The sequence below is a fragment of the Arachis ipaensis genome, chromosome B3 (assembly GCF_059453495.1).
Source record: "Arachis ipaensis isolate K30076 ecotype BB chromosome B3, ASM5945349v1, whole genome shotgun sequence".
NCBI lineage: Eukaryota > Viridiplantae > Streptophyta > Magnoliopsida > Fabales > Fabaceae > Arachis > Arachis ipaensis.
This window is the reverse complement of record NC_142438.1, coordinates 59,160,279-59,176,958: the sequence shown is the minus strand read 5'-3', so window position 1 is coordinate 59,176,958 and position 16,680 is coordinate 59,160,279. Positions and strand designations below refer to the sequence as shown.

General features: G+C 37.7%; 1 non-coding gene across 1 annotated transcript; it reads right to left on the bottom strand.

The window, feature by feature from the left end:
- Nucleotides 1-7,142: 7,142 nt before the first annotated feature.
- On the bottom strand, nt 7,143-7,250 carry LOC148570779 (small nucleolar RNA R71). The gene has a single exon (XR_015880432.1). It is a non-coding gene; the product is annotated as a small nucleolar RNA R71 (small nucleolar RNA).
- Nucleotides 7,251-16,680: the final 9,430 nt, after the last annotated feature.

Sequence of the window (16,680 nt, the reverse complement as noted above, 5' to 3'; positions counted from 1 at the left end):
ATTTGGAAAGTCTAAACCTTGTCTGTGGTATTCCGAGTAGGATCTGGGAAGGGATGACTGTGACGAGCTTCATACTTGCGAATGTTGAGCACAGTGACAGTGTGAAAAAGGATAGAGAGATCCTATTCCGACGCTAATGAGAACTGACAGATGATTAGCCGTGAGGTAGCTGTACCTGGTATTTTTCATCCGAGACGAGAAATTCGACAGTTGATTAGCCGTGCAGAGATCATACCTGGTATTTTTCATCCGAGAGGATCATACAGCTTGCCATGGAAGGGAGCACGCATGATTGGAAGAAGACAATAGGAAAGCAGAGGTTCAGAAGCAACAAAGCATCTCCAAACGCTTATCTGAAATTCCCACCAATGAATTACATAAGTATCTTTATCTTATTTTATGTTTTATTTATCTTTTAATTATCAAAACCTCATAACCATTTGAATCCGCCTGACTAAGATTTACAGGATGACCATAGCTTGCGTCAAGCCGACAATCTCCGTGGGATCGACCTTTACTCACGTAAGGTATTACTTGGACGACCCAGTGCACTTGCTGGTTAGTTGTGCGGAGTTGTGAAAAGTGTGATCACAATTTCGTGCACCAAGTTTTTGGCGCCATTGCTGGGGATTGTTTGAGTTTGGACAACTGACGGTTCATCTTGTTTCTTAGATTGGGTAATTTTATTTTATGTTTAAGCTTTTTATTTTTAATTTCGAAAAAAATACAAAAAAATTTAATAAAACCATAAAAAGAAAAAAAATATTTATGTTTCTTGTTTGAGTCTCGTGTCAAATTTTAAGTTTGGTGTCAATTGCATCTTTTTAATTGTTCTTAAATTTTCAAAAATTCATCATGTGTTCTTTCTTTGATCTTCAAGTTGTTCTTGATAATTTTCCTTGTTTGATCTTTAATTTTTCTTGTTTTGTGTTTTTTGTTGTTTTTCATATGCATTTTCGAATTCATAGTGTCTAAACATTAAAAATTTCTAAGTTTGGTGTCTTGCATGTCTTTCTTTTCTTAAAAATTTTCAAAAATATGTTCTTGATGTTCATCTTGATCTTCAAAGTGTTCTTGGTGTTCTTCCTGATATTCAAAGTGTTCTTGCATGCATTATTTGTTTTGATTCATAACTTTTATGTCATGTGTCATTTTGTTATTTTTCTCTTTCTTCATTAAATTAAATAAAATAAAAAAATATCTTTTCCTTATTTTACTCATAAATTTCAAAATTTTGAGTTGACTTGGTCAAAACTTTTTTAAAATTTAGTTGTTTCTTGTTAGTCAAGTCAAAATTTCAATTTAAAAATTCTATCTTTTCAAATTTTTTTCAAAATCAAATCTTTTTCATTTTTCTTTCATTTTTTTTCGAAAATTCTTCAAAATAAATTTTCAAAACCTTTTTCTTATTTTTATTTCATATTTTCGAAATTATTGCTAACATTCAATGTTTTGATTCAAAAATTTCAAGTTTGTTACTTTCTTATTAAGAAATGTTCAATCTTTAAATTCTAGAATCATATCTTTTAGTTTCTTGTTAGTCAAGTCATCAACTTTAATTTTAAAAATCAAATCTTTTTAATTTCTTTTTCAAATCTTTTTCAAAATAAATTTCAATCATATCTTTTTCAAAATTTAATTTCAAAATCTTTTTCTAACTTCTTATCTTTTCCAAATTTATTTTCAAATCTTTTTCAATCAACTACTTGACTTATTGTTTGATTTTAAAAGTTTACTATCTTTTTCAAAACCACCTAACTACTTTTCCACTTCTAATTTTCGAAAATTACCAACCACTTTTTCAAAATTCTTTTTAATTAACTAATTGTTTTAAATTCTAATTTTATTTTATTTCTTTTCTTAAATTTCGAATTCTAACTTAATTAATTAAATAAAAATAAAAATATTTTTCTTCTCCCTCTTTTTAACATTCGAATTCCCTGTCTCTCTATTTATTTATTTATTTACTAACACTTCTTTTCTACTCATAATTCGAACCCTCTCTCTCTCTGTGTGTTCAAATTCTTCTTATTCTCTCTCTACCTCATTCTTCTATTCTCCTACTCACATAAAGGAATCTCTATACTGTGACATAGAGAATTCCCATTCTCTCTTTGTTCTCTTCTTTTTCATATGAGTAGGAACAAGGATAAGGACATTCTTATTGAAGCTGATCCTGAACCTAAAAGGACTCTGAAGAGGAAGCTAAGAGAAGCTAAAGCACTACACTCTGGAGAGGACCTTACAGAAATTTTTTAAAAAGAAGAAGACATGGCAGCCAAATACAAAAACAATGGTAGAGATGCAAGGAAGATGCTTGGTGACTTTACTGCACCATCTTCCGACTTCTATGGAAGAAGCATCTCAATTCCTGCAATTGGAGCAAACAACTTTGAGCTTAAGCCTTAATTAGTTTCTCTAATGCAGTAGAATTACAAGTTTCATGGACTTCCATTGGAAGATCCTCATGAGTTCTTAGCTGAATTCTTGTAAATCTGTGACACTGTAAAGACTAATGGGGTTAATCCCGAGGTCTACAGACTCATGCTTTTCCCTTTTGCTGTAAGAGACAGATCTAGGATATGGTCGGACTCACAACCTAAAGAAAGCCTGAACTCTTGGGAAAAGTTGGTCAATGCTTTCTTGGCCAAATTCTTTCCACCTCAAAAGATGAGCAAGCTTAGAGTGGAACTCCAAACCTTCAAACAGAAGGAAGGTGAATCCCTCTTTGAAGCTTGAGAAAGATACAAGCAATTGATCAGAAGGTTTCCTTTTGACATGCTTTCAGAATGGAGCATCCTATGTATATTCTATGATGATCTATCTGAATTGTCCAAGATGTCATTAGACCACTCTGCTGGTGGATCTCTTCATCTGAAGAAAACCCCTGCAGAAGCCTAGGAACTCATTGAGATGGTTGTAAATAACCAGTTCATGTACACTTCTGAAAGAAATCTTGTGAATAATGGGATAACTCAGAAGAAAGGAGTTCTTGAGATTGATACTCTGAATGCCATATTGGCTCAATATGATTTTTCAGAATCTGACTGGTTTGCAAGCTGCATCCAGTAGTACTAAAGAAGCCTCCTCTGAAGGAGAAGCTTATGACCCTGAGAATCCTGCAATGGAAGAGGTGAATTACATGGGAGAATCCTATGAAAACACTGATGAGCGGATAATTTATACGCTTTTTGACATTGTTTTTAGTATGTTTTTAGTAGGATCTAGTTACTTTTAGGGATGTTTTCATTAGTTTTTATGTTAAATTCACATTTCTGGACTTTACTATGAGTTTGTGTGTTTTTCCAGCAATATATAATAGTTTATACTTTGGCAAAGAATAGACGACGTAAACTGGCGTTCAACGCCAGCTCTATGCCCAAATCTGGCGTCCAGCGCCAGAAAAGGAGCCAAAACCAGAGTTGAACGCCCAAACTGGCACAAAAACTGGCATTCAACTTCAAGAAGGACCTCTACACGTGCAACACTCAAGCTCAGTCCAAACACACACCAAGTGGGCCCCAGAAGTGGATTTATGCATCAATTACTTACTTCTGTAAACCCTAGTGACTAGTTTATTATAAATAGGACCTTTTACTATTGTATTAGGCATCTTTGATCAGTTGTATGCTATCTTAGATCAAATTTGAGGGCTGGCCATTCGGCCATGCCTGGACCTTTCACTTATGTATTTTCAAGAGTTTCTACACTCCATAGATTAAGGTGTGAAGCTCTGCTGTTCCTCAAATATTAATGCAAAGTACTACTGTTTTCTATTCAATTCATCTTATTTCGCTTCTAAGATATCTATTCGCACCCAAGAACGTGATGAAGGTGATGATTATGTGTGACGCTCATCACCATTCTCCCCTATGAACTCGTGCCTGACAAACACTTCCGTTCTACATGAAATAAGCTAGAATGAATATCTCTTAGATCTCCTAACCAGAATCTTCGTGGTGTAAGCTAGAATGATGGCGGCATTCAAGAGAATCCGGAATGTCTAAACCTTGTCTGTGGTATTCCGAGTAGGATTCAATGAATGAATGACTGTGGCGAGCTCCAAACTCGCGATTGCAGGGCATTAGTGACAGACGCAAAAGGATAGTAAATCCTATTCCAGCATGATCGAGAACCGACAGATGAATAGCCGTGCCGTGACAGGGTGCGTGAGCATATTATTCACTGAGAGGATAAGATGAAGCCATTGACAAGGGTGATGCCTCCAGACGATTAGCCGTGCCGTGACAGGGCATTGGATCATTTTCCCGAGAGATGACCGAAAGTAGCCATTGACAGTGGTGATGTATCACATAAAGCTAGCCATGGAAAGGAGTAAGACTGATTGGATGAAGATAGCAGGAAAGCAGAGGTTCAGAGGAACAAAAAGCATCTCCATTCACTTATCTGAAATTCCTACCAATGATTTACATAAGTACCTCTATCCCTATTCTATTATTTATTATTCGAAAACACCATTATCAATTTATCTGCCTAACTGAGATTTGCAAGGTGACCATAGCATGCTTCATACCAACAATCTCCGTGGGATTCGACCCTTACTCACGTAAGGTATTACTTGGACGACCCAGTGCACTTGCTGGTCAGTTACACGGAGTTGTGAACCGTGGTCTTGGCATCATGTTTTTGGCGCCATTACCAGGGAAAGAAAGAGCGATGAATTTTACATAATTAAAGTGTAATCACGATTCCGCGTACCAAGTTTTTGGCGCCGTTGCCGGGGATTGTTCGAGTATGGACAACTGACGGTTCATCCTGTTGCTCAGATTAGGTAATTTTCTTTTTGTTTTCTTTTCAAAAATTTTTCAAAAATATTTCAAAATTTTCTCACCTGTTTTCGAAAAAAATATATTTTTATTCAAAATTTTTAATAATGAATTCTAGTGTTTCATGAAGCATGTGAAGCCTGGCTGGCTGTAAAGCCATGTCTAAATTTATTTGGACTGAGGCTTGCAATTTGTTATCAAGAGCAATATACTCTGATGTTAAATGCTGAAGCTTGGCTGGCCATTGGCCATGTCTAGTGTTTTGGACTGGAGCTTTCATTGAAAGCTTGGCTGGCTAGTGAGCCATGTCTAATTCCTGGACTGAAGCTTTAGACTAAGAATGCAAGATTCCTGGAATTCATGTTAAAAATTTTGGAATCCTTATTTTTCCTTTTTCAATTAATTTTCGAAAAATACCAAAAATAAAAATTTAGAAAATCATAAAAAATCAAAAATATTTTGTGTTTCTTGTTTGAGTCTTGAGTCATATCATAAGTTTGGTGTCAACTGCATGTGCATCTTACATTTTTTCGAAAATTTCCATGCATTCATAGTGTTCATCATGATCTTCAAGTTATTCTTGGTAAGTCTTCTTATTTGATCTTGATGATTTCATGTTTTGTGTCTTTTCTTGTTTTACATGTGCATTTTTCGTTTCTTAGAGTCTAAACATGAAAGATTTCTAAGTTTGGTGTCTTACATGTTTTCTTTGCATCAAAAATTTTTCAAAAATATGTTCTTGATGTTCATCTTGACATTCAAAGTGTTCTTGGTGTTCATCTTGACATTCATATCATGCATGCATGCATTCATGGTTTTGATTCAAAATTTTCATGCATTGAGTCTTTTTGTTGTTTTTCTCTCTCATCATAAAAATTCAAAAATAAAAAAAAATATCTTTCCCTTTTTCTCTCATCATTCGAAAATTTGGATTGACTTTTTCAAAAATTTTTAAATCAAATTGTTTCTTATGAGTCAAATCAAATTTTCAATTTGAAAATCTTATCTTTTTCAAAATCTTTTTCAAAAATCAAATCTTTTTCAAAATTCTTAGTTATTTTCGAAAATTTCAAAAATATTTTTCAAAAATATTTTTCTTAATTTTACATCATATTTTCGAAAATAACATCATCAATTAATATTTTGATTCAAAAAAAATTTCAAGTTTGTTACTTACTTGTTAAGAAAGATTCAAACTTTAAGTTCTAGAATCATATCTTATGATTTCTTGTGAATCAAGTCATTAATTGTGATTTTAAAAATCAAATCTTTTTCAAAACTAATTTCAATCATATCTTTTCAAAAATATCTTCTTATCTTATCTTTTTCAAAATATCTTTTCTAACTTCCTAACTTCTTATCTTTTCAAAATTGATTTTCAAATTTGTTTCAACTAACTAACTAAATTTTTGTTTGTTTCTTAACTTTTTCAAAACTACCTAACTAACTCTCTCTCTCATTTTCGAAAATATCTTCTCCCTTTTTCAAAATTTCTTTTTAATTTATTAATTATTTTAATTTTTAAATCTTAATTTTCAAAAATTACTAACATTTTTCAAAAACTATTTTCAAAAATCACTAACTCCTTTTCAAAAACTATTTTCGAAAATTCCTTCTCTCTCATCTTATTCTATTTATTTATTCATCTACTAACATCTCATCTCACATCTCTGCCATCCTCACAGTTGTGTTTCTTCCATTATATTACATTCTTTGTCTCCCCCTCTTCTTCTACTCACACAGGGATCCCTATACTGTGGTATAAAGGATCCATATTATTATTATTATTATTATTTTTCTGTGCTCTCTTTTTTGTCATATGAGCAGGAGCAAGGATAAGAATATTCTTGTTGAAGCAGATCCAGAACCTGAAAGGACTCTGAAGAGAAAATTAAGAGAAGCTAAATTACAACAATCTAGAGATAACCTTTCAGAAATTTTCGAACAGGAAAAGGATATGGCAGCCGAAAATAATAATAATGCAAGGAAGATGCTTGGTGACTTTACTGCACCTAATTCCAATTTACATGGAAGAAGCATCTCCATTCCTGCCATTGAAGCAAACAAACTTTGAGCTGAAACCTCAATTAGTTTCTCTGATGCAGCAGAACTGCAAGTTTCATGGACTTCCATCTGAAGATCCTTTTCAGTTCTTAACTGAATTCTTGCAGATATGTGATACTGTTAAGACTAATGGAGTAGATCCTGAAGTCTACAGGCTCATGCTTTTCCCTTTTGCTGTAAGAGACAGAGCTAGATTATGGTTGGATTCTCAACCCAAAGACAGCCTGAACTCTTGGGATAAGCTGGTCACGGCTTTCTTAGCCAAGTACTTTCCTCCTCAAAAGCTGAGCCAAGCTTAGAGCTGATGTTCAAACCTTCAGACAGAAAGAAGGTGAATCCCTCTATGAAGCTTGGGAAAGATACAAACAGTTGACCAAAAAGTGTCCTTCTGATATGCTTTCAGAATGGACCATCCTGGATATATTCTATGATGGTTTATCTGAGCTATCAAAGATGTCACTGGACACTTCTGCAGGTGGATCCATTCACCTAAAGAAAATGCCTGCAGAAGCTCAAGAACTCATTGGCATGGTTGCTAATAACCAGTTCATGTACACTTCTGAAAGGAATCCTGTGAGTAATGGGACGCCTATGAAGAAGGGAGTTCTTGAAGTTGATACTCTAAATGCCATATTGGCTCAGAATAAAATATTGACTCAGCAAGTCAATATGATCTCTCAGAGTCTGCATGGAATGCAAGCTGCATCCAACAGTACTCAAGAGGCTTCTTATGAAGAAGAAGCTTATGATCCTGAGAACCCTGCAATAGCAGAGGTGAATTACTTAGGTGAACCTTATAGAAACACCTATAACTCATCATGGAGAAATCATCCAAATTTCTCATGGAAGGATCAAAAGCCTCAACAAGGCTTTAATAATGGTGGAAGAAACATGTTTAACACTAATAAACCTTTTCCATCATTCACTCAGCAACAGACAGAGAACTCTGAACAAAATGCTTCTAATTTAGCAAATCTAGTCTCTGATCTATCCAAGGCCACTGTGAGCTTCATGAATGAAACAAGGTCTTCCATTAGAAATTTGGAAGCACAAGTGGGCCAGCTGAGTAAAAGGATCACTGAAATCCCTCCCAGTACTCTCCCAAGCAATACAGAAGAGAACCCAAAAGGAGAGTGCAAGGCCATTGACATAAGCATCATGGCCGAACCTGTGAGTAGAGGAGAGGACGTGAATCCCAAGGAGGAAGACCTCCTGGGACGTCCAGTGATCAATAAGGAGCTTCCCTCTGAGGAACCAAAGGACTCTGAGGCTCATCTAGAGACCATAGAGATTCCATTGAATCTCCTTATGCCCTTCATGAGCTCCGATGAGTATTCCTCTTCTGAAGAGAATAAGGATGTTACTGAAGTGCAAACTGCCAAGTTTCTTGGTGCAATCATGAAGCTGAATGCCAAATTATTCGGCATTGATACTTGGGAAGTTGAACCTCCCTTGTTCATCAATGAACTAAGTGATCTGGATCAACTGACATTGCCTCAGAAGAGACAAGATCCTGGAAAGTTCATAATACCCTGTACCATAGGCACCATGATCTTTAAGGCTCTGTGTGACCTTGGTTCAGGCATAAACCTCATGCCCCTCTCTGTAATAGAGAAACTGGGAATCTATGGGGTGCAAGCTGCTAAAATCTCATTAGAGATGGCAGACAGTTCAAGAAAACAGGCTTATGGACAAGTAGAGGACGTGTTAGTAAAGGTTGAAGGCCTTTACATCCCTGCTGATTTCATAGTCCTGGATACTAGAAAGGAAGAGGATGAATCCATCATCCTAGGAAGACCTTTCCTGGCCACAGCAAGAGCTGTGATTGATGTTGACAGAGGTGAAATAGTCCTTCAATGGAATGAGAACTCCCTTGTGTTTAAAACTCAAGGATCTCCCTCTGCAACCATAGAGAGGAAGCAGAAAAAGGTTCTCTCAAAGCAGAGTCAACCAGAGCCCCCACAGTCAAACTCTAAGTTTGGTGTTGGGAGGCCACAACCAAATTCTAAGTTTGGTGTTGAACACCCATATCCAAACTCTAAGTTTGGTGTTGGAGAGTCTCAACAAAGCTCTGCACATCTGTGAGGCTCCATGAGAGCCCACTGTCAAGCTATTGACATTAAAGAAGCGCTTGTTGGGAGGCAACCCAATTTTTATTTATCTAACTATATTTTCCTTAGTTATATGTCTTTGTAGGTTCATGATCATGTGGAGTCACAAAATAAATATAAAAATTGAAAATGGAATCAAAAACAGCAGAAGAAAAATCACACCCTGGAGGAGCATCTGTCTGGCGTTCAGCGCCAGAACAGAGCATGGTGCTGGCGCTGAATGCCCAAAATGGGCAGCTTCTGGGTGCTGAACGCCAGAACAGGCATGGTTCTGGCGTTCAACGCCAGAAATGGCACACAAATGGGCGTTGAACGCCCAAAATGGCCACCAACCTGGCGCTGAACACCCAGAGTTGTGTGCAAAGGCATTTTTACATGCCTAATGGGTGCAGGGATGTAAATCCTTGAACACCTCAGGATCTGTGGACCCCACAGGATCCCCACCTACCTCCACTCACTTCTTCTCACCACTCTCTTTCACACAACCCCATAAACACTCTTCCCCATAAACCTACCTCATAAACTCCACCACCTTCAAAAATTCAACACAAATTTCCCACCCAAACCCACCTATATGGCCGAAACCTTCCCCCCTCCCTTCCCTATATAAAGACCTCCATTCTTCATCAAATTCACACAACACATCCCTCTACACTCCTCTTGGCCGAAACCACATCTCCCTCTCCCTCTCCATATTTCTTCTTCTTCTTCTTATATTCTTTTGTTTATTGCTCGAGGGCGAGCAATATTCTAAGTTTGGTGTGGTAAAAGCATAAGCTTTTTGTTTTTCCATTACCATTGATGGCACCTAAGACCGGAGAATCCTCTAGAAAGGGGAAAGGGAAGACAAAAGCTTCCACATCCGAGTCATGGGAGATGGAAAGGTTCATCTCCAAAGCCCATCAAGACCACTTCTATGATGTTGTGGCCAAGAAGAAGGTGATCCCTGAGGTCCCTTTCAAACTCAAAAGAAATGAGTATCTGGAGATCCGACATGAAATTCAAAGAAGAGGTTGGGAAGTTCTAACAAATCCCATCCAACAAGTCGGCATCTCAATGGTTCAAGAGTTCTATGCTAATGCATGGATCACCAAGAACCATGATCAAAGTAAGAACCCGGATCTAAAGAACTATGTTACAATGGTTCGGGGGAAATACTTGGATTTTAGTCCGGAAAATGTGAGGTTGGCGTTCAACTTGCCAAACATGGAAGAGAACGCACGCCCCTACACAAGGAGAGTCAACTTTGATCAAAGGTTGGACCAAGTCCTTATGGACATATGTGTAGAAGGAGCTCAATAGAAGATTGACTCCAAAGGCAAGCCGGTTCAACTAAGAAGATTGGACCTCAAGCCTGTAGCTAGAGGATGGTTGGTGTTCATTCAATGCTCAATCATTCCCACTAGCAACCGGTCTGAAGTTACTATAGACCGGGCCATCATGATCCATAGCATCATGATTGGAGAAGAGGTGGAAGTTCATGAGATTATACCTCAAGAACTCTACAAGGTGGCTGACAAGTCCTCCACTATGGCAAGGTTAGCCTTTCCTCACCTCATTTGCCACCTATGCAATTCAGCTGGGATTGACATAGAGGGAGATATCCTCATTAAAGAGGACAAGCCCATCACTAAGAAAAAGATGGAGCAAGCAAGAGAGCCCATCCATGGAGCTCAAGAGGCGTATGAAGCTCATCACCATGAGATCCCGGAGATGCCTCAAATGCACTTTCCTCCACAAAACTATTGGGAGCAAATCAATACCTCCCTAGGAGAATTGAGTTCTAATATGGGACAACTAAGGGTGGAACATCAAGAGCACTCCATCATGCTTCATGAAATAAGAGAAGATCAAAAAGCAATGAGGGAGGAGCAACAAAGACAAGGAAGAGACATAGAAGAGCTCAAGGACATCATTGGTTCCTCAAGAAGGAAACGCCACCATCACTAAGGTGGATTCATTCCTTGTTCTTGCTTTCTCTGTTTTTCGTTTTCTATGTTATGTGCTTATCTATGTTTGTGTCTTCATTACATGATCATTAGTAGTAGTAACTATGTCGTAAAGTTATGAATGTCCTATGAATCCATCACCTCTCTTAAATGAAAAATGTTTTAAATCAAAAGAACAAGAAGTACATGAGTTTCGAATTTATCCTTGAACTTAGTTTAATTATATTGATGTGGTGACAATGCTTCTTGTTTTCTGAATGAATGCTTGAACAGTGCATATGTCTTTTGAAGTTGTTGTTTAAGAATGTTAAATATGTTGGCTCTTGAAAGAATGATGACTAGGAGACATGTTATTTGATAATCTAAAAAATCATAAAAATGATTCTTGAAGCAAGAAAAAGCAGCAAAGAACAAAGCTTGCAGAAAAAAAAAATTGGCAAAAAAAAATAGAAAGAAAAAGAAAAAGCAAGCAGAAAAAGCCAATAACCCTTAAAACCAAAAGGCAAGGGAAATAAAAAGGATCCCAAGGCTTTGAGCATCAGTGGATAGGAGGGCCATAAAATCCTGGTCTAAGCGGCTGAACCAAGCTGTCCCTAACCATGTGCTTGTGGCGTGTAGGTGTCAAGTGAAAACTTGAGACTGAGCGGTTAAAGTCAAGGTCCAAAGCAAAAATAAAGAGTGTGCTTAAGAACCCTAGACACCTCTAATTGGGGACTTTAGCAAAGCTGAGTCACAATCTGAAAAGGTTCACCCAATTATGTGTCTGTGGCATTTATGTATCCGGTGGTAATACTGGAAAACAAAGTGCTTAGGGCCACGGCCAAGACTCATAAAGAAGCTGTGTTCAAGAATCATCATACTGAACTAGGAGAGTCAATAACACTATTCGAAATCTGAAGTTCCTATAGATGCCAATCATTTTGAACCTCAATGGATAAAGTGAGATGCCAAAACTATTCAAGAGGCAAAAAGCTATAAGTCCCGCTCATATGATTGAAGCTCTGTTTCATTGATAGTTTGGAACTTGTAGTATATTCTCTTCTTTTTATCCTATTTGATTTTCAGTTGCTTGGGGACAAGCAACAATTTAAGTTTGGTGTTGTGATGAGCGGATAATTTATACGCTTTTTGACATTGTTTGTAGTATGTTTTTAGTAGGATCTAGTTACTTTTAGGGATGTTTTCATTAGTTTTTATGTTAAATTCACATTTCTGGACTTTACTATGAGTTTGTGTGTTTTTCTATGATTTCAGGTATTTTCTGGCTGAAATCGAGGAACTTGAGCAGAAATCAGATTCAGAGGTTGAAGAAGGACTGCTGATGCTGTTGGATTCTGACCTTCTTTGCACTCAAAGTGGATTTTCTGGAGCTACAGAACTCGAAATGGCGCGCTTCCAATTGCGTTGGAAAGTAGACATCCAGGGCTTTCCATCAATATATAATAGTCCATACTTTGGCCAAGAATAGATGATGTAAACTGGCGTTCAACGCCAGCTCTCTGCCCAAATCTGGCGTCCAGCGCCAGAAAAGGAGCCAAAACCAGAGTTGAACGCCCAAACTGGCACAAAAACTGGCGTTCAACTCCAAGAAGGACCTCTACACGTGCAACACTCAAGCTCAGCCCAAACACACACCAAGTGGGCCCCGGAAGTGGATTTATGCATCAATTACTTACTTCTGTAAACCCTAGTGACTAGTTTATTATAAATAGGACCTTTTACTATTGTATTAGGCATCTTTGATCAGTTGTATACTATCTTAGATCACATTTGAGGGCTGGCCATTCGGCCATGCCTGGACCTTTCACTTATGTATTTTCAACGGTAGAGTTTCTACACTCCATAGATTAAGGTGTGGAGCTCTGCTGTTCCTCAAAGATTAATGCAAAGTACTACTGTTTTCTATTCAATTCATCTTATTTCGCTTCTAAGATATCCATTCGCACCCAAGAACGTGATGAAGGTGATGATTATGTGTGACGCTCATCACCATTCTCCCCTATGAACACGTGCCTGACAAACACTTCCGTTCTACATGAAATAAGCTAGAATGAATATCTCTTAGATCTCTTAATCAGAATCTTCGTTGTGTAAGCTAGAATGATGGCGGCATTCAAGAGAATCCGGAAGGTCTAAATCTTGTCTGTGGTATTCCGAGTAGGATTCAATGAATGAATGACTGTGACGAGCTCCAAACTCGTGATTGCAGGGCGTTAGTGACAGACGCAAAAGGATAGTAAATCCTATTCCAGCATGATCGAGAACCGACAGATGAATAGCCGTGCCGTGACAGGGTGCGTGAGCATATTATTCACTGAGAGGATAAGATGAAGCCATTGACAAGGGTGATGCCTCCAGACGATTAGCCGTGCCGTGACAAGGCATTGGATCATTTTCCCGAGAGATGACCGAAAGTAGCCATTGACAGTGGTGATGTATCACATAAAGCCAGCCATGGAAAGGAGTAAGACTGATTGGATGAAGATAGCAGGAAAGCAGAGGTTCAGAGGAACGAAAAGCATCTCCATTCGCTTATCTGAAATTCCTACCAATGATTTACATAAGTACCTCTATCCCTATTCTATTATTTATTATTCGAAAACACCATTATCAATTTATATCTGCCTAACTGAGATTTGCAAGGTGACCATAGCTTGCTTCATACCAACAATCTCCGTGGGATTCGACCCTTACTCACGTAAGGTATTACTTGGACGACCCAGTGCACTTGCTGGTCAGTTACACGGAGTTGTGAACCGTGGTCTTGGCATCATGTTTTTGGCGCCATTACCAGGGAAAGAAAGAGTGATGAATTTTACATAATTAAAGTGTAATCACGATTCCGCGTACCAAACACCTATAATCCTTCATGGAGAAATCATCCAAATTTCTCATGGAAGGATCAGCAGAAGCCTCAATAAGGCTTCAATTATAATAATGGTAGGAGAATTCGGTTTGGCAATAGCAAACCTTTTCCATCATCGTCTCAGCAACAGACAGAGAATTCTAGGCAAAGCCTCTCTGACTTAGCAACCATAGTCTCTGATCTAACTAAGACCACTCATAGTTTCATGACTGAGACAAGGTCCTCCATTAGAAATTTGGAAGCACAAGTGGGTCAGCTGAGTAAAAGAGTTACTAAAACTCCTCCTAGTACTCTCCCAAGCAGTACAAAAGAGAATCTCAAAAGAGAGTGCAAGGCCATAACTATATCCAAAGTGGTTGAACCTGGAGAGAGTAAAAAGGCAGTGATTTCCAGTGAGGAAGACCTTGCTAGACGTCCACTGACCAATAAGGAGTTTCCTATTGAGGAACCAAAGGAATCTGAGGCTCATACAGAGACTATAGAGATTCCACTGAACTTACTGTTGCCATTCATGAGCTCTGATGAGTATTCTTCCTCTGAAGAGGATGAAGATATTGTTGAAGAGCAAGTTGCTCGATATCTAAAAGCAATCATGAAGCTGAATACCAAGTTATTTGGTAATGAGACTTGGGAGGATGAACCTCCATTGCTCATCTATGAACTGAATGCATTGGTTCAACTAAAATTACCTCAGAAGAAATCGGATCCCAGAAAGTTCTTAATACCTTGTACCATAGGCACCATGACCTTTGAGAAGGCTCTGTGTGACCTGGGGTCAGGTATAAACCTCATGTCACTCTCTGTAATGGAGAAACTAGGGATCTTTGAGGTACAAGCTACACAAATCTCACTAGAGATGGCAGACAAATCAATAAAACAGGCTTATGGACTTGTAGAGGATGTCCTAGTGAAGGTTGAAGGCCTGTACATCCCTGCTGATTTCATAATCCTAGACACTGGGAAGGATGAGGATGAATCTATTATCCTTGGAAGACCCTTCCTAGCCACAGCAAAAGCTGTGATTGATGTGGACAGAGGAGAGTTAGTCCTTCAAGTGAATGAGGACTACCTTGTGTTCAAGGCTCAAGGATCTTCTTCTGTAACCATGGAGAGGAAGCATGAAAAGCTCCTCTCAATACAGAGTCAAACAGAGACCCCACACTCAACTTCTAAGTTTGGTGTTGGGAGGCCACCGTTAAGCTCTGAGTCTCTGTGAAGCTCTCTAAGAGCTCACTGTCAAGCTATTGACATTAAAGAAGTGCTTATTGGGAGGCAACCCAATGTTATTTAATTATATTTATTTTTATAGACATTTATTTTCCATTGTTATTTTATGTTTTCTTTAGGTTGATGATCATGTGGAGTCATAAAAATAGCTGCAGAATTAAAGCGTAATCAAAAATAGCATCAAAAACAGCACACCCTGGAGGACAGGCTTACTGGCGTTTAAATGCCAGTAAGGATAGCAGAATGGGCGTTTAACGCCCATGCAGGCAGCATGCTGGGCGTTAAACGCCAGAATGGACAACATTCTGGGCGTTTAATGACAGAAATGGCAGCATTCTGGGCGTTCAGAAAAACGCCCAGTAAAGAAAGATTCCTGGCATTTAACGCCAGCCAGGGTATCTGGCTGAGCGTTAAACGCCCAAAGAGGCAGACAAGTGGGCGTTAAACGCTAGAATGGATAGCATTTTGGGTGTTTAACGCCAGGATGACACAAGGGAGGTAATTTTATTTCTAATTCGATTTTTTTCAATTTTTCATGTTTTAATTCATAATTTTTTGCATCAAACATATTTTAAATGTTCATCTTTCAATTTCTATTTTCAAATATTAATAATCTTTCCAATCCTTTTTAATTCTTTCTTTTTTTTATTTCTTTTCAATTTCTTCCAAAACGTTTTCAAAACTTACATATCTTTTCAAATTCTTCTCAACTCTTTTTAATTTTTCTTGTATACATTAATAAGTTTTCAAAATCAATATCACTATCCGAATTCTGAGTTCCTATGGATGATAATCATTCTGAACTTCAAAGGATAAAGTGAGATGCCAAAACTGTTCAGAAGCAAAAAGCTACTAGTCCTGCTCATCTAATTGAAACTAATCTTCATTGATATTTTTGAGATTTATTGTATTTTCTCTTATTTTTATCCTATTTTGTTTTTAATTGCTTGAGGACAAGCAACAATTTAAGTTTGGTGTTGTGATGAGCGGATAATTTATACCCTTTTTGGCATTGTTTTTACATATTTTTTAGTAAGTTTTAGTTACTTCTTATTATATTTTTATTAGTTTTTATGCAAAAATCACATTTCTGGCCTTTATATGAGTTTGTGTGTTTTTCTGTAATTTCAGGTATTTTCTGGCTGAAATTGAGGGACTTGAGCAAAAGTCTAATTCAGGGACTGAGAAATGACTGTAGATGCTATTGGATTCTGACCCTTCTACACTAGAAGTGGATTTTCTGGAGCTTCAGAAGCCTAATTGGTAGAATCTTAATTGCGTTGGAAAGTAGACATCTTGGGCTTTCCAGCAATATATAATAGTCTATGCTTTGCTCGAGATTTGATGGCCCAAACTGGCGTTCAGACGCCAGCTAGAGACCCTTTTCTAGCGTAAAATGCCAGAACTGGCACCAGAATTGGAGTTAAACGCCCATACTGGCACCCAAGCTGGCGTTTAACTCCAAGAACAGCCTATGCACATGAAAGCTTCAATGCTCAGCCCAAGCACATACCAAGTGGGCCCCGAAAGTGGATTTCTGCACTATCTGCACTTAGTTACTCATTTTTTGTAAACCCTAGTAACTAGTTTAGTATAAAAACTACTTTTAGAGGTTTATTTTATGACTTTTATCTTATGTAACTTTTATGCTTAGGAACCTCCATTGGAGGCTGGCC